The following is a 19,812-nucleotide window of genomic DNA, read 5'->3' on the forward strand; positions in this document are numbered from 1 at the left end:
CTATTCAACATAGTGTTGGAAGTTCTGGCCAGGGCAATCAGGCAGGAGAAGGAAATAAAGGGTATTCAATTAGGAAAAAAGGAAGTCAAATTGTCCCTGTTTGCAGATGACATGATTGTATATTTAGAAAACCCCATCGTCTCAGCCCAAAATCTCCTTAAGCTGATAAGCAACTTCAGCAAAGTCTCAGGATACAAAATCAATGTGCAAAAATCACAAGCACTCCTATACACCAATAACAGACAAACAGAGAGCCAAATTGTGAGTGAACTCCCATTCACAATTGCTTCAAAGAGAATAAAATACCTAGGAATCCAACTTACAAGGGATGTGAAGGACCTCTTCAAGGAGAACTATAAACCACTGCTCAACAAAATAAAAGAGGACACAAACAAATGAAGAACATTCCATGCTCATGGATAGGAAGAATCAATATCATGAAAATGGCCATATGGCCCAAGGTAATTTATAAGATTCAATGCCATCCCCATCAAGCTACCAATGAATTTCTTCACAGAATTGGACAAAACTACTTTAAAGTTCATATAGAACCAAAAAAGAGCCCGCATTGCCAAGACAATCCAAAGCCAAAAGAACAAAGCTGGAGGCATCACACTACCTGACTTCAAACTATGCTACAAGGCTACAGTAACCAAAACAGCATGGTACTGGTACCAAAACAGAGATATAGACCAGTGGAACAGAACAGAGCCCTCAGAAATAATACCACATATCTACATCAAACTGATCTTTAACAAACCTGAAAAAAACAAGAAATGGGGAAAAGATTCCCTATTTAATAAATGGTGCTGGGCAAACTGGCCAGCCATATGTAGAAAGCTGAAACTGGATCCCTTCCTTACACCTTATACAAAAATTAATTCAAGATGGATTAAACACTTAAATGTTAGACCTAAAACCATAAAAACCTTAGAAGAAAACCTAGGCAATATCATTCAGGACATAGGCATTGGCAAGGGCTTCATAACCAAAACACCAAAAGCAATGACAACAAAAGCCAAAATTGACAGACACGATCTAATTAAACTAAAGAGCTTCTGCACAGCAAAAGAAACTACCATCAGAGTGAATAGGCAACCTACACAATGGGAGAAAATTTTTACAATCTACCCATCTGACAGAGGGCTAATATCCAGAATCTACAATGAACTCAAACAAATTTACAAGAAAAAAACAAACAACCCCATCAAAAAGTGGGTGAAGGATATGAACAGACACTTCTCAAAGGAAGACATTTATGCAGCCAAAAGACACATGAAAAAATGCTCATCATCACTGGCCATCAGAGAAATGCAAATCAAAACCACAATGAGATACCATCTCACACCAGTTAGAATGGCAATCATTAAAAAGTCAGGAAACAACAGGTGCTGAAGAGGATGTGGAGAAATAGGAACACTTTTACACTGTTGGTGGGACTGTAAACTAGTTCAACCATCGTGGAAGTCAGTGTGGCGATTCCTCAGAGATCTAGAACTAGAAATACCATTTGACCCAGCCATCCTATTACTGCGTATATACCCAAAGGATTATAAATCATGCTGCTATAAAGACACATGCACACATATGTTTATTGCAGCACTATTCACAATAGCAAAGACTTGGAACCAATCAAAAGGTCCATCAGTGATAGACTGGATTAAGAAAATGTGGCACATATGCACCATGGAATACTATGCAGCCATAAAAAAGGATGGGTTCATTTCCTTTGTAGGGACATGGATGAAGCTGGAAACCATCATTCTTAGCAAACTATCACAAGGACAGAAAACCAAACACCACATGTTCTCACTCATAGGTGGGAACTGAACAATAAGAACACTTGGACACAGGGTGGGGAACATCACGCACCAGGGGCCTATCGTGGGGTGGGGCGGGGGGATAGCATTAGGAGATATACCCAATGTAAATGACAAGTTAATGGGTGCAGCACACCAACATGGCACATGTATACATATGTAACAAACCTGCATGTTGTGCACACGTACCCTAGAACTTAAAGTATAATTAAAAAAAAGAAGAGGTGAGCTCAGAAAGCTCAGGAACCAAACTCTCCATGTGTACAGCAGGGTAGTAAAAGGCAGCCAGCAGTGCTGCTATGAGTGTTCAACATGATCCTGAATATAACAGGTCTAATGCAGTGTCAGGCACATTTAATATACAGTAGCAACTATTAACTGGTCAGTTAATTTCCCAACACTTTTATCTCCAGAAGCTGAAATTCCCTAGAAAATGCCTTTTGAATTTGGATGTGAGGAGACAAGTAAAAATTGTTTCTCCACTGGAGTCTCCACTGGCAGATTTGTTTTCCCTAAAGTGCCTCTTTTATTTAATCCTTGATATTATTCCAGTATATCCATTATAGCAAATACTCTTAAGAAGAAAGGCTTGAATTCAGAAATAAATTGCACTCACAGATCATATCTGCGAATGTACATCATTAGTGTTTAACTGGCAAAACCAGATACAAGGAAGATAGATGATCCCATTGGAAAAAGCCAAATCGGATTTTGAAGAGACTTTGACTTGCCCCCTTTTACTTTTCTTTCTGGCAAAGGAAAAGCAAAAACTAAATGGCTTCGCATATGATTTTTGTGCATTTGCAACAAGTCAGGAGAGGCGCATCAGTCCTCAGCTGGTCAGTTCCGTGGTCGGTTTATCTGTTATTGACATCACAGAGAAAGCCTGGGATGGAAACAACTCCTCATGTTTGTGTCAAGTACTGTTAATATTTGTTTGCATCCCTCCCTTTCTTCTTAGAACTGAAAACCAGCCATCTATTTCCCTCAGACTAGAATCTATTATTTATGAATTATTTCTCTATTCCTCACTTTGCTCTGAAATGCGGTACTGCCAAACCCTTCCAGCTGATCAAGGGTTTCAGACAAAAGGACTGCAAAGAGAGGACAGCATCCAAAAATAGAAATTAAATCCATTTATCCTTATTCCACCTGACAAAGGAATTATGCTGAATGGCATGATTTTTACCTACACACAGGAAAAAATGAAGAAGAAAAGAAAACCTATGTTTGAATGCTCCCAGCCTCCCTTTTTATTGGCCCTACGGTGCCCTTCTTCCCTCTTCTCCGGCCCCCAGGTCCCTGGCCTGGCCAGCTCCCACCCGCTTTCCAGGCAGGCTTTGCCACGGGACACCAGAGCTCAGTGAGGCTCCTGAGCACCACCGTCCAGTCCCTGGACAAGACCCAGGAAGAAGCTACAAGGAAAGGCCGGCGGCAGAGGCAACCCAGCCCAAAACAGGAAGTGCAGGAAAAGACCTGGGCAAAGTGAAGCAGGGATCCTGGGAAGCTTTCCCAAAGAAAGACCCAGGGTTCTGTGACTCCTCTAATTGATCCCACAGCCAGATCAACCTGGGCTGAGGACGCAGGCCCAGTCATAGGGCTTAAGTTTACTTTAAAGATAACGAACTCCATCCCGGTGCCCCTCCACCATGGTGGGCCTGGGGTCCATCTCCATTCTTCCCAGTGAAACTTCTATTGCAATGGTTTAACTAGACACATTAGTCCAGTGGTTTGAGCACAAGAATACAACATCAAAAATTATACATATATATATACACACACACACCCCTAAACCCACAGGCACACATACCTTTAAAATTTCAAGTATACTTGTATTGTCCAAGCAAATATGTATTATTAATACATTCTGAAAACTAGCCACAGTTACACGCAATAATGTTTCAAACTTCAGACAACTTTAAGTCTCCGGAATCCAGCTACAGTTAAGAAAGCAAAGAACTTGGCCTCTGAGTGGCCAAGCCACTAAATGCAGTTCCTGATTGTCCCACATGTCCCTGGAGTCTAATCTAGTCCATGAGGTAGAATTGTGGGCCTGGGGCTGGCAGCAAAACTCTCACTTCTTCAGAGCTGCAGATGCAGAAAAAATTAGGAAACGGGCACATTGAGAGGAAAAGAGTAAGCCAGAAAAGAGGATGCACACAGCATCAAATCAAAAAATCAGCCTACAGTAGTTGCTGGGAGCCAGAGGATTCAAACACCAGGCAGACAAGAACAACAACTTCCGACTGGTGCTGGCAGGTGGGAGAGGGTCCTGGGTGAATACTGAAACCTGGAGCAGTAGCCGCAGTGGATAAAGCGTATGTGCTGTCTGGTGCCTGTGAGTCAACAGCCTGGGTTTCTTTAAAGGCCTAGAGATGCAGAGCAAGACACACAGTAATTGCCCCAGGCCTCCCTGTTGAACAGCAGTTGAACAAGCTGGAGTTTCTCATCTTCTGCTTAGAGCAAATCAAAAGCAGCAAATTACAAGTGACAAGCAAGAAGCTGACACTGTTACTCATGACACAGCAGCAGGGAGTAACAGCGGGACTGTGACAAAAGGAAAAGAAACTCCCTAATTAAGAAAGGACATAGACAAGAACTCTAAGCACAGCCCCACCACTTCCTAGGGCCCTTGATGATGTCACTTAACCTCACCACGATGTGGCTTCCTTGTCTGTTAGATATCAGTGATGACACCTGTTCGTGGGGCTGTCATGAGGATTTAACGAAACATGGATCTGAAGAGCCAGTCGGTCCCTGGTACATAGAAGAAGCCCAAAAATATTGCTTCCTTCCTCCGTTCCTACATGGATTAGCTTCAGTCCACTCGCCTGACAAAGCACTTGACGCTTAGCTGCTCTCCCAGAGAACCAGGGAGGAATGTTCCTATTATCTCATATTGAGGAGAGAATGAAGACTCAAGGGTTAGACTACATGGGCAACTTTAAAAAACCAGAGAAGGCTGATATGGTTAGGCTTTGTGTCCCCACTCAAACTTCATCTTGAATTGTAATCCTCATAATCCCCACGTATCAAGAGAGACATCAGGTGGAGGCAATTGAATCATGGAGGCGGTTTCCCCTATGCCGTTCTCGTGAGAGTGAGTTCTCATGAGATCTGATGGTTTTATAAGGAGCTCTTTCCCCTTCGCTTGGCATTTCTTCTTCCTGCCACCTTGTAAAGAAGGTGCCTTGCTTCCCTTTTACCTTCTGCCATGATTGTAAGATTCCTGAGGCCTCCCCAGTGATGCTGATCTATGAGTCAAAAACCTCTTTCCTTTATAAATTAGCCAGTCTCAGGCAGTACTTTACAGCAGTATGAAAAGGGACTAATACAATGGCCTTTTAATTGGAGAGTCAAGTGTGAAATTTCTTGGCATGACACCTTGGATACCAACCAACAGGTGCTGCCATTGTCACCGTCGTTGTTGTTTTGACAATCTGCAAGAGAAGAAAATGCTTCACCCCTGTCTTAGTCTCCTTGGGCTGCTATAAGAAAATACCTCAGATTGGGTGGCTTATAAGCAACAGGAATTTATTCCTCACAGTTCTGGGAGGTCCAAGATCAAAGTGCTGGCAGAGTTAATGTCTGGCGAGGGCTGGCTTCCTGATTCTTAGACAGCATCTTTCTCACATGGTGGAAAGGGCAAGGGGTTTCTCTGGGGCATCTTTTAGAAAAGCTCCAACCTCATTCACGAGAGCTCCACCCTCATGACCTAATCAACTCTCAGAGGCCCTGCCTCCCAACACTGTCACCTTGGGAATTAGGATCTCAGCATATGAATTTAGGCAGGGACACAAACATTCAGACCATAGCACCCTTTTATGAAACATCCCGCCATGGTTTGAATGTGTCCCCCAAATTCATGTGGTGGAAAAGTAATCCTCAATGCAACCGTGTTGGGAGGTGGAGCCTAATAGAAGGTAATTGAGTCACAGAGCCTCATAGTGGGCCTTGCAAGTCGTGCTACTGGGACTGGGCTTTACTGCAGGACCTCTGGGGTGTTTCACACTGTGGAGTGGCAGGCCACATTTGCACTCTGGAAACACCACTCCTTATGGCAAGTCACCTGTGGCTCCAAGGGGACTTCCTCTATTGCTCCTTAGCACCGCAGTGTCTAGGGAGAAATAGAATGCAAGCTATACTTGATGTAATTTTAAATTTTCTCGCATAAAAATAGAAAGATACAGGTAAAATTAACTTTAATAATATTTTTAACCTAACATCTCCCAGATATTATCAATTTAGCATGTTATCAATATACAAAAATATTAATAAGGTATATTACTTTTGTATCCATACTTAGCCTTTGAAATCTGGTAAGTATTTTGAACTTACAAAACATCTCAATTCTGACTAGCCACATTTCACATGGTAGTTAATGGCTACCATAGTGGACAGTGCAGATCAGAAGCACCCTCTGGTGACCTGGGTTCAAGCAAGCATTTTTGGAGAGTCTCCACTGTATGTAAAAAACATTGAAAACTCATTATGAGGAAGCTGGGAGAGAGACATGCAGATTGACCATCCCACTTCACCAATAAACCCCAGCATGTCCTCCTGGAACTTTCTTTAAGATAAGAATCTTTATATTATTTGCCATAAATCTTACCTTCAGTCAAAACAAAATGCCATTCCCTGGTGCCTTGGAGAATACCAGAGTCTGGGAAATGAAAGTTGGAGGAAATACTAAAGGGTCTTCAGGCGAACTCATCTGGTCTCCTCGTGCCACCTTGGGACCTCCACCAGGAGCACATTGAAGCACTGGCTACTTATGACCCCTAGAGGGCGTGGGGATTCTGCCTGGTAGTGGGGTTACCAGGGTAGAAGTGTTCTTCCTGCCAGAGAAGCACCCAGAGTGTCCCTGGCACCATTTCTTCAAGAGAACACAAATCTGTTGGTGACCAGCACCAGAGTGGAGGCAAGAAACCAGTAATACCTGGTTTCCACACCAAACTTTCTGAATATTCTCCAACAGCAGATTTCTCTTACAAATCTGCTGTTGGAGAAACAGACAAACCAAAAACACTCTTTCAAGCACAGAACTTTCCGAGAAGTTGATGGGCTGCCTCTCACTCTTCCAGTGTAGCTGGAAGAATGCACAATGTGGTTTTTGGTACAAGCCAGGAGCAAATTGATATTTTCTTCTTTATCCTCCTCCAAAAGCAGATCTGTGGGACAAACATTCTTGCGGGGAGAATAAAAATTTTGTGTGCTTTGATTTTGGCCTCACTGCATATTTTGCCAACACAGGTTAACAAGGCAAAAGGGGAAGAGAAAGGACAAAAAGACAAGCATGAGGGGCTTTATGTAAGAAAAGCTGCTGATAAGCACATGAGCCACACACAGCCCTTTGAGTGCCTGCATCTGGTGTGTGAAGATAACAAAGGCACCTTACCCTTTTTGATGGGGGAAAGAGGTTTTGCCATGTGACAAGTTAGCTCCACTAAAGAAGGAATTTTATATCAGTTATTTCCTTCATGTTAAAACAAAAAAACGGAGAGAAGCAGAGCATCACGCCCAACCCCTCCAGCACATGCGGCAACCTTATCTTCTCCATCGCTAACTCGTTTCCTCCATGAGCTCGTCCAGTCCCATGGCTTTAAGTTCCATCTAAATGCGTGGTTCCCAAGGGTTTACCTTGAACCCCCTGCCCAGCTCCACCACACCCCATCTGTTCCTGGCCCTATTTCCCTCTCATCACAGTTGACCGATTACTCAGTCCAGAACCCTTAGAGGTACCCTTTACTATCTCTCTCTCATCCCACAGTCAAACCATCAGTAAATCTTGTGGCTCAGAATGCACCCAGGATCTGACCACTCTCACCCTCTGCCACCATCCTAAGCCAGCCCCACCTCTCCCCTGCTACAAAGGCTTTCTCAAGTCTCCTCACTTCCACTCTACCAACTCCTAGAATCCATTATCCACACAGCAGTGAGATTGCTCCTTTGAGAACTTAAGTCAGATCATTTCATTTCTCCACTCAAAGTCGTCAGCTCCCCAGCTTCCACTGAATGAAAGCTCAATTCCTTGCCAAGGCCTGCAGGCCTTCCAGCAGCTCCCACTCAGCTCCAGCCACTATGACCTCCTTGCTGGCTCCCTAGGGATGCCATCTCACTCCTGCCTCAGGGCCTTTGCACTGCAGTCCCTTTCAACTAGCCCTACCACAGACTTCACACAACTCTCTTCTTCAATTCATCCAGTTATACGACCAAAGCCACCCCTTCAGAAGGCCTTCCTAGACCACCCCACCCAAAACTGCATCGCCACTGTACTGTATTTCCTTATTCTACTTTATTTTTATTCATAACACTTACAACTACCTGACTTTACATTATATTGTATTTGTTTACTTACCTGTCATCTGTCTACTCCCACCAAAATGTAAACTCTAGGAAGGCAAAGACTTATCTTATCCATTGCTACAGCTACATGCCTAGAAGAATGCTTAGTACCTAGACAATCAATAAATATTAGTCACACACAAAAGATGTATTGTTCAGGATGTGGAAAAAGGGAACCCTTGTACCCTGTTGTTGGGAAAGTAAATTAGTATGGCCATTACAGAAAATAGTACGGATGTTCCTCAAAAAAATTAAAAACAAAACTATGGTATGATCCAGCCATTCTACCTCTGGGTGTATGCCCAAAGGAAATAAAGACGGTATGTCGAGGAGATATACTGTCCAACATGTTCATATACTGACATGCTCATTTTAGCACTATTCACAATAACCAAGACATGGAAACAACCTAAGTGTCCATCAATGGATGAATGATAATGAAATCATGGGGCCAGTTGCAGTGGCTCACGCCTGTAATCCCAGCACTTTGGGAGGCCAAGGTGGGAGGATCATGAGGTCAGGAGTTCAAGACCAGCCTGGCCAACATGGTGAAACCCCATCTCTACTAAAGATACAAAAAATTACCCAGGCGTGATGGAGCATGCCTGTAATCCAAGCTACTCAGAAGGCTGAGACAAGAGAATTGCTTGAACCTGGGAGGCAGAGGTTGCAGTGAGCCCAGATCGCACCATTGTACTCCAGCCTGGCAACAGGGCAAGACTTTGTCTCAAAAAAAAGAAATCATGGTATGTATACACAATGGAATACTAATCAATATTTTGAAAAAAGGAAATCCTGTCATTTTCAACAATATGAATGAACCTAGAGGACACTATGCTAAGTGAAATAAACCAGGCAGGCTTTCTCCTATGACCAGCTAGGCTGTGGGACCTGGCCCCAACAGGGCTCTCTGGGCTCATCACCCACTAATCTCTTCCCTTCTTACTGTTTCTGGAACATAATAAGCTTATTTGCCCCTCAAGGCCTTTGTCCTTGTTATTCCCCTGCCTAGAAAGACTCTCCCTTTACTCAGATGCTGCTTCCTTGGAGAGATCTATCTTCCTTCAGCCATCCTATCTAAGATAGACACCACGGCCACCTTAGCCCCGACTTGGACACTCTGGGCCTTCAATCTTCTTCATTTTTCCCCAGAACCTTATACAATCACTTCCTGGACTTATTCGTTTGTCTTCCTGGTGGTATGAGACCTCCCTGAGGACAGACTGTTTTCCTGTCTTCCGTATCCAGCACATTGCCTGATGCACAGTAGGTACCCAATAAATATTAGTAGAATAAATGAATGAGGCAAGTAGCCAGAAAGAGACTGTGTAACCCACATGCAAATAAAAGTGGAAAATGTGTTCCTGCTGTCAGCAACCTTATCCCCCAAACCTATGGTCTCCTATGGAATGGTTAAATACTCTGATTCAACCCATTGGAAGCTTAGGCCACTGTCATGGGGTGAAGATCTAGCTATGACACCCCGGAAATAAAGCCAGGGGAACAATCTGCGAGTAAGAGACTTCAGCATTGGGAATCAGGAATATGACATATCACTACTTTGGTTATAAATTAAGCTTGCTTTGATCCCAGACCTCTCCGCCTTTGCTCACTTTTTTTGCTGTCAGCCACCCCAAAGTCTTAAAAAGATAAGGCAGAATGGCAGTGTGTTTTCTTTCAAGAGTTTTAAATAGGAAAAGTTCCCAGTACTACCTAGTCTGAGCTGAAAAGTTTCCACTCCTGAACCTTGGTATCTAATAAGATTTTTCTTCCTACCCAGCAAAATTATAAGCTCAAAAAAACTTAGTCATGGAATCAATGAGCTAAAAGGTTTATCCATATACATTAAGTCCAGCTTCTCCCATTGCACAGATGAGGAACCTGAGGCACAAAGACACAATCGGCTCAATGTTTCATGGTGGATTTGGGCAGAGTGGAGGCAAGAACCTTGGCTTGTGCCTTCCACTCAAAGCACACTCAACTACCAGCTGCTTAACCTGCCCTTGAGTTTGTCCTGGGAAAGCTTCCCTACTCTAAATTTGAGACCCAAATAAATTATTTTCATAAAACCTAGAACTGAAGGTCATTTGGCCAAAATGTGACTGCGTCTGGTTGACTCCTTAACAAGGCAGGCAATTGCTTGAACAGGCTGAACTGTTGGAGTTGTTGCTTATGTTGATTCTGGCTCTGCTTCCCTGACGCCTCTATTGGTCCCAAGTGTGCCATCCGGGAGGCAGATATCACAGTGATTAAAAATATGTGCTTTCATAACAGACACATCTGTTTCAAATCCTGGCTCCTCCCATTACTAGAGGTGTGGCCTGGTAAAATTTATTTAGCTTCTCTGCAAGATGGGAAACAGTGTGAATAATATGACCCTTTTATGTAGATAAAAATAGATGGGCATAGATACACCCTGTTTCACTGACTCTAAGATGCACATGCAACCATTCCATTAAAAATTTAAAGCACTCAGTTCAAAATGGCTGACTAAATGTAGCCATGTGTACCTCCTCCTCAAGAGAAACAAAACCAGCAGGTAGATATTCCCACTTTAGATCAATAGATCACCTAAGAGAGACACTGGGACTCAACACACAAGAGACAGGAAGCTATTGAAGAAGAGAAGGACAGGCAAGCCAGGCAGCCTGCTCAACCAGGATCAGCTGGGAACCAAAATGCAAGGAAAGGGAAAGTGAGAGTCCCCCAGGCCTCCACTGTCCTGCCACAGACTTTTACAATTCTAGCTGTGGGAGAACCCCTTGACCCACACAGGCCTTGAGACTAACACAGAGAGGTGCCTAGAGATTGCACAGAGGCACTGCTCCAGAGAGGAAGCTCACACTGAATCCCACAGGCTTCCAAGCCCTGAGAAGCTGCAGCTTGGTGCCATTCTGAGAGCTAAGCCCCTAAAGAAACATGTCCTGCCCTGGGTCCAACTGGACTGCTGCCACCCCAGGCCAAGGAGGGAGAGGGGAGAGCAGGCACTTTCACATGCCATGAAGACAAACCCCACTGCCACTGCTGTGGGCTGCTTTAGGACCAAAGGGCAAGAAACCACACTCTGCACTGCAACCCATATATGACAGTCCAGCAGAGGGACCCTGCGTTCCCAGATCACAGGCCTGCAGCCACACCATTCTGACGGCCCAAACTCCTAAGGGCTGCATCTTACCTTGGGGCCAGGGCTGATGCTCCCATTGTCACTGCCTAGCCAAGGAGGGAGAGGAGAGGCTGGGATTGCACACGCCACAAAGATGAATACCACCACCGCCACTGCAGGCTGCTGTGGAACCAAGGTACAAGGAAACCATGCATCCCAAAGCTACCTCTCTACACTGCTCCCACTGAGAATAGCCTTACCCGCCCCAGTGGAAGACCTGCAGTGCAGCCATCACCACCCCACACATGAGTATTCTGCCCATGGACTGGAGATCACTCCATCCCTGCTTATCTCAGCCAGTGACTGAATGTACTACCAGGAGGCCTGAGGACAAGTCTGCCAGCTTCATCCTCTCTCCCTGGTACTTGAGCATGCCATCCAGGAGCCTGGAAACCAATCAGCACAGTCCATTACCATTTGCACCTGAACACTTCTCCCAGGGTCTGAGGTCAGGCCATCACAACCTGCCAATACCACCGCAGTGGGCACCCACCCTCATGTACCACAAGCAGGCCAGGTGACTGAAACACCCAACCTGTCATGGCCACCACCAGTATCAACATGGGCCATTTGGATTCCAGTGGATTGCTCCACCACCACTGCTGCCCTTATGCACATCACACCTGCTACCCACAGACCCAAGAGCCCACCAACACACCCAGCCCACCACTGCCATTACTGGGCTCTGAACAAGCCACCTGGAGACCTGGAGACCCAAGCATCAATCTTCCTGGACTAACTAACACTGGTACCAGTGTATGCCACCCTGAGTCCCAAAGACAGGTGTGCTCAGCAGACCACTGCCATCCCTGGAACCTGAAGACTGACCCACCCTGGTATCCCAGTCCCTGGCAAAATTTTATCACAGACTCCAATAATAACCACTCTAAAGCCACCAAGGAAATCACAGGTGCTGGTGACACTGTTTACAGTCAAAGAAATCATACAGAGATTATATTCATACATGCACCCCAAATCAAAGCCAAAGCACCCTATGCAACCAACAATATAGATACATCTACAGGGAAAAAAATCTCCCCTATAAAAGCAGATTTAAAAAATTGGAAGAAGTGGCTGTTACACCAGATGCACAGATATCAATGTAAAGACACAGACACAGAAACATAAAAAAGCAAGGAAATATACTACCTTCAAAAGAATACAGTAATTCTTAAACAACAGACACCAATCAAGAACAACTTTACAAAATCCCAGGTAAATAATTTAATTACTGATTTTTAAACTTAGCAAGATACAAGAGAATCCTGAAATACAATACAGAGGATTCAGAAAAACAATTCAGGATATGAATGAGAAATTTAACAAAGAAACATTCTAATGGACATTCTATTAAAAAGGCATTAATAGACATTCTATTAAAGAACTAAGGAAGAATTCTGAAACTAAAGACATCATTGAATGAAATACAAAATACATTCAACAGCTTCAACAATAGATAGTTGAATAGATTCTTTCTTCAAGCAGAAGAAAGAATTTCAGAACTTAAGTCTTTTGAATAATCCAGTCAGACAAAAACAAAGAAAACAATAAAAAAGAATAAGTAAAGCTTTTGTAACATTTGGGACAACATAAAGCAACCAAAAAGAATTGTCAGTATACCTAAGGGCAATTACAGAATAAAAGGATTGGAAAAATTTTTTAATGAAATAATAGATGAAAACTTCTCAGGTCTGGCAAGAAATATAAACATCCAGATACAGAAGCCTTAGCAATTCCCAGGAAGATACAAATGCAAAAAGATCTTCTCCACAGCCCATTATAGTCAAATTGCCTAAAGTCAAAGATAAAGAGTAAATCCTAAGAACAGCAAGAAAAAAGCATCTACTCACCTCTAAAGGAAACTCCATTAAACTAACAGTGGATTTCTCAGCAGAAATCTTACAAGCCAGAAGAGAATTGAATGACATATTCACAGTGCTAAAAGAAAATAACTGTCAGTCAAGAATGCTATACTCAGCAAAATAATCCTTTGTAAATGAAGGAGCGATAAAGGCTTTCCCAGACAATCAAATCCTGAGGGAATTCATTACCACTAGACCAACCCTACAAGAAATGCTCAAGAAAGTCCTAAACCTGAAACCAAAGGGATATTTACAATAATGAAAACACATGAAAGTATAAAACTCACTGGTAAAGCAGTCACACAAATGAGGAAAAGAAAGGACTCAAATGATACTACAATAGAAATCCACCAAACCACAGTGAGAAACAATATGAGAAAAAGGAAGAAAGTATATATAAAACAACCAGAAAACAATTATAAATAGACAGGAACAAAACCTCACATATCAATAATAACCTCGAACATGAATTAAATGCTTCACTTAAAAGATATAGAATGGCTAGAGATTGTGCCACTGCACTCCAGCCTGGGGGACAGAGTGAGAATCTGTCTCAAAAAGAAAAAAAAGATATATCATGGCTAAATGGACTTTTAAAAACATGACCCAACTATAATAAGTTATAGTTAACTTATACTTATTATAACTATAACTTATTATAACTATAACTGGTAAGGTGAGTTTCTTATAAGCGACTGTAATAAGGTGAGTTTCTTATAAACAACTGTAATAAGTTTCTTACAAGAGACTCACCTTACCAGTAGAGACACATATAGATTGAAAGTAAAGGGATGGAAAAAGATATTCCATGCAAACAGAAACAAGAAGTAAGCATTAATAGCTATATGTATATCATATGAAGCAGACATTAAGTCAAAAACAGTACAAAAAAAAGACAAAGAAGAAAATTATATAATGATAAAGGGATTGATCCAACTACAGGATATATAAATCTTAGATATATATGGGCCCAACACTGGAGCACAAAGATTCATAAAACAAATATTCTAGACCTAAAGAGAAAGATATACTGAGCACAATAATATTGAGGGACTTCAATATCCTACTGTCAGCATTAGACATATCATCAAGACAGAAATTCAACAAAGAAACATTATATTTAAACTGGACTTTAGACCAAATGGACCTAACAGACATTTACAGAACATTCCATCCAACAACTGCACAATGTACATTTTTTTTCATTAGCACTTAGAACATTCTCCAGGATAGATCACATCCTAGGCCAAAAACAAGTCTCAACAAATTTTAAAACATCAAAATTATATCAAGTATCTTCTCAGACCACAGTGGAATAACACTAGAAAGGAATGCCAAGATAAACTTTGGAAACTATAAAAATAGATTACCGTAACCCTAATTAACAACATGCTCCTCTATGACCATTAGGTCAATGAAGAAATTAAGATAGAGATAAAAAAAATTTTTGAAACAAATGAAAGTCAACACACCAAAACCTGCAGGACACAGCAGAAACAGTGCTAAGAGGGAAGTTTATAGCAATAAATGCCTACATCAAAAAAGTAGCAAGATTACAGATTAATATTCTAACAATGCACCTATTGGATGTCTTCTTCAATTACCAAAAATGTTTAATGAAAAATAACAATGCACCTTAAGGAACTAGAAAAACAAGAATAAACAAAACCTAAAATTAGCAGAAGAAAAAAAATAATAGAGATTAGAGCAGAAGTAAATGAAATAGAGACTAGAAAAAGACAAAAAATTAGTGAAACAAAAAGTTGATTCTTCAAAAAGATAAAATTGATAAGCCACTAGCTAGACTAACCAAAAAAAGAGGAGAGAAAACTCAGAAATGAAAAAGAAGAGATTACAACTGATACCACATGTATTAGTTTGTTCTTGCATTGCTATATATATATATATATATATATACACACACACACACATATATAAACCTACATGAGATTGAGTAATTTCTAAAGAAAAGAGATTTAATTGACTCATAGTACCACAGGCTATACCAGAAGCATGTTTGGGGATGCCTCAAGAAACTTACAATCATGGCAAAGGGCCCCTCCTCCAACATTGAGGATTACAATGCAACATCAGATTTGGGCAGGGACACAAATATCAACCACGTCATTCTGCCCCGGCTCCTCCCAAATATCATGTCCTTTTCACATTCCAAAATACAATCATCTCTTCTTAACAGTCCCCCAAGTCTTAACTCATTCCAGCATTAACTCAAAAGCCCCTGCAGTATACTTCTGTTTGGACATCTAGGCATTTCCATACATCCTCTGAAATCTAGGTGGAGGCTCCCAAGCCTCAACTCTTGCCCTCTGCATACCCACAGCTTAAAACCACATGAAAGCCACCAAGAATTATGACTTGCACTTTCTGGAACAGCAGCCTGAGATGTTTGTGGGGCCCTTTTAGCCACAGCTGAAACTGGAGTGGCTCAGATGCAGTGAGCAGTGTCCAGAGGTTGTGCAGGCAGCAGGGTCCTAGGCCTGGCCCATGAAACTATTTTTTCCTCCTAAGCCTCCAGGCCTGCGATAGGAGGGGCTGCCGCAAAGGTCTCTGAAATGCCTTTGAGGTATTTTCCCCATTGTCTTGGCTATTAACAGTCACCTCCTTGTTACTTAACACAAATTTCTGTGGCCAGCTTGAATTCCTCCCCAGAAAATAAGTTTTTCTTCTCTACTACATGGTCAGGCTGCAAATTTTCTAAACTTTCATGTTCTGCTTCCCTTTTCAATGTAAGTTCTAATTTCAGATCACCTCTTTGCTCACATATATGACCATACACTGTTAAAAGCAGCCAGGCCACATGTTGAATGCTTTGCTGCTTAGAAATTTCTTCTGCCAGATACCATAAATCATCACTATCAAGTTCAATGTTCCATAGATCCCTAGAGCAGGGACACAATGTCACCAGTCTCTGTGCTAAACCATAGCAAGAGTGACCTTTACTCCAGTTCCTAATAAGTTCCTCTTCTGCATCTGAGACCACCTCAGCCTGGACTTCATTGTCCATATCACTATCAGCATTTTGGTCACAACCATTCAACTAGTCTCTGGGAAGTTCAAAACTTTCCCTCATGTTTCTGTCTTCTTCTGAGCCCTCCAAACTGTTCCAACTTCTACCCATTACTCAGTTCCAAAGTGCCTTCCACATTTTCAGGTATTTTTGTAACAAGGCCTCACTTCCTGATACCAAATTTCTGTATTGGTACCATTCTTGCATTGCTATGAAGAACTACCTGAGACTGGGTAATTCATAAACAAAAGAGGTTTAATTGGTTCACAGCTCCACAGTCTGTACAGGAAGTATGGCTGGGGAGGCCTCAGGAAACCTACAATTATGGCAGAAGGTGAAAAGGAAGGAGGCATGTCTTACATGTCCAGAGCAGGAGGAAGTGGGAAGAGGTGCCACACACTTTTAAACAACCATATCTCATGAAAACTCACTATCACAAGAATAGCAATGGAGAAATCTGCCCCCAGTGATCCAATTACTTCCCATCTAAGCCCCTCCTCCAACATTGGTGATTACAATTTGACAATGAGATTTGGGTGAGGACACAAATCCAAATCATATCACCACAGAAATACAAAAGATCATCAGTGACTATTATAAACAAGTATACACTAACAAATTGGGAAACCTAGAGGAACGGATAAATTCCTGGAAACATACAACCTTCTAAGATTGAATCAGGAATAAACAGAAAACCTGATCAGACCAGTAATGAATATCAGGATGAAATGAGTAATAAAAAAACACTCGCAACAAGGAAAAGCCCAGGACTAGATGAATTCACAGCCAAATTCTACCAAATGTACAAAGAAAAACTAATACCAATCTTCCTGGAACCATTACAAAAAATGGAAGAGGATAGAATTCTCTCTACCTCCTTCTTTGGGCCAGCATTACTCTAATTAAAAAAACAGACAAGGGCACCACAAAATATCCTTGATGAACATGGACACAAAAATTCTCAACAAAATACTAGCAAACCAAACCCAACAGCATATCAAGGAGATAATGCACCATAATCAAGTGGGACTGATCCTCCCACTTGATCATGAATGAAAGGATGGATCAATATATGCAAATCAGTAAATGGGGTGCATCACATCAACAAAATGAAGGACAAAACTATATGATCATCTGTGATTGCTGGCAAGATGGCTGAATAGGAACAGCTCCAGCCTGCAGCTCCCAGCAAGACCAACACAGAAGGCAGGTGATTTCTGTATTTCCAACCAAGATACCTGGTTCATCTCATTGGGACCGGTTGGACAGTGGAATCAACCCATGGAGGGTGAGCTGAAGCAGGGTGGGGTGTCGCCTCACCTGAGAAGCACAAAGGGTTGGGGAATTCTCTCCCCTACCCAAGGAAAGCTGTGAGGGACTGCGCATCAAGAACGGTGCACTCCGGCCCAGATACTGTGCTTTTCCCATGGCCTCTACAACCTGCAGACCAGGAGAGTACCTCCCATGCCTATGCCACAAGGGCCCTGGGTTTCAAGCACAAAACTGGGTGGCCATTCAGGCAGACACTGAACTAGCTGCAGGAGTGTTTGTTTGTTTGTTTGTTCCATACCCTAGTGGTGCCTAGAACACCAGTGAGACAGAACCGTTCACTCCCCTGGAAGGGGGGCTGAAGCCAGGGAGCCAAGTGGTCTGGCTCGGCAGGTCCCACCCCCACAGAGCCCAACAAACTAAGATCTACCTGCTTGAAATTCTCACTGCCAGCACAACAGTCTGAGGTCAACCAGAGACACTCGAGCTTGGTGTGGGGAGGGGCGTCCACCATTGCTGAGGCTTGAGTAGGTGGTTTTACCCTCACAGTATAAACAAAGGAAGTTCAAACTGGGTGGAGCCCACTGCAGATCAGCAAGGTCACTGTGGCCAGACTGCCTGTCTAAATTCCTCCTCTCTGGGCAGGGCATCTCTGAAAAAAAGAGGCAGCAGTCCCAGTCAGGGACTTATAGATAAAATCCACATCTCTCTGGGACGGAACAGCAGGGGCAAGTGGCAGCTGTGGGCACAGCTTCAGCAGATTTAAACATCCCTTCCTGAGGGCTCTGAAGAGAGCAGCGGTCCTCCCAGAGTAGCATTCAAGCTCTGCTAAGGGTCAGATTGCTTCCTCAAGTGGGTCCCTTATGCCCATGTATCCTGACTGGGAGATACCTCCTAGTAGGGGCTGACAGGCACCTCATACAGGAGAGCTCTGGCTGGCACCTGGCAGGTGCCCCTCTGGGATGAAGCTTCCAGAGGAAAGACCAGGCAGCAATATTAGCTGTTCTGCAGTCTCCGCTGGTGATACCCAGGCAAATAGGGTCTAGAGTGGACTTCCAGCAAACTCCAGCAGACCTGCAGCAGAGACGCCTGACTGTTAGAAGGAAAACTAACAAACAGAAAGGAATAGCATGCCCACTCAGAGACCCTATCCTGAGATCACCAACATCAAAGACCAAAGTTAAATAAATCCATGAAGATGGGGAGAAACCAGTGCAAAAAGGCTGAAAATTCCAAAAACCAGAACTCTTCTTCTCTTCCAAAAGATCACAACTCCCTGCCAGCAAGGGAACAAAACTGGGTGGAGAATGAGTTTGATGAATTGACAGAAGTAAGCTTCAGAAGGTGAGTAATAACAAACTCCTCTGAGCTAAAGGAGCATGATCTAACCCAATGCAAGGAAGCTAAGAACCTTGAAAAAAGGTTAGACGAATTGCTAACTAAAATAACCAGTTTAGAGGAGAACATAAACGACCTGAGGGAGTTGAAAAACACAGCGTGACAACTTCCTGAAGCATACCCAAGTATCAATAGCTGAATCAATCAAGCAGAAAAAAAGGATATCAGAGACTGAGGATCAACTTAATGAGATAAAGTGAGAAGACAAGATCAGAGAAAAAAGAATGAAAAGAAATGAACAAAGCCTCCAAGAAATATGGGGCTATGTGAAAAACCAAATCTATGTTTGATTGGTGTGCCTGAAAGTGACAGGGAGAATGGAACCAAGTTGGAAAACACTGTGCAGGATATTATCCAGGAGAACTTCCCCAACCTAGCAAGACAGGCCAACATTCAAATGCAGGAAATACAGAGAACACCACAAAGATAATCCTCAAGAAGAGCAACCCCAAGACACATAATCGTCAGATTCACCAAGGTTGAAATGAAGGGAAAAATGTTAAGGGCAGCCAGAGAGAAAGGTCGGATGACCCACAAAGGGAAGCCCATCAGACTAACAGTGGATCTCTCTGTAGAAACCCTACAAGACAGAAGAGAGTGGGGGCCAATATTCAACATTCTCAAAGAAAAGAATTTTCAACCCAGAATTTCATATCCAGCCAAACTAAGCTTCATAAGCAAAGGAGAAATAAAATCCTTTACAAACAAGCAAATGCTGAGAGATTTTGTCACCACCAGGCCTGCCTTGCAAGAGCTCCTGAAGGAAGCATTAAACATGGAAAGGAATGACCAGTACCAGCCACAGCAAAAACATGCCAAATTGTAAAAACCATTGACACTATGAAGAAACTGCATCAACTAACAGGCAAAATAACCAGCTAACATCAGAATGACAGGATCAAATTCACACACAACAATATTTGCCTT

The sequence above is a fragment of the Pongo abelii genome, chromosome 11 (assembly GCF_028885655.2).
Source record: "Pongo abelii isolate AG06213 chromosome 11, NHGRI_mPonAbe1-v2.0_pri, whole genome shotgun sequence".
Classification (NCBI taxonomy): domain Eukaryota; kingdom Metazoa; phylum Chordata; class Mammalia; order Primates; family Hominidae; genus Pongo; species Pongo abelii.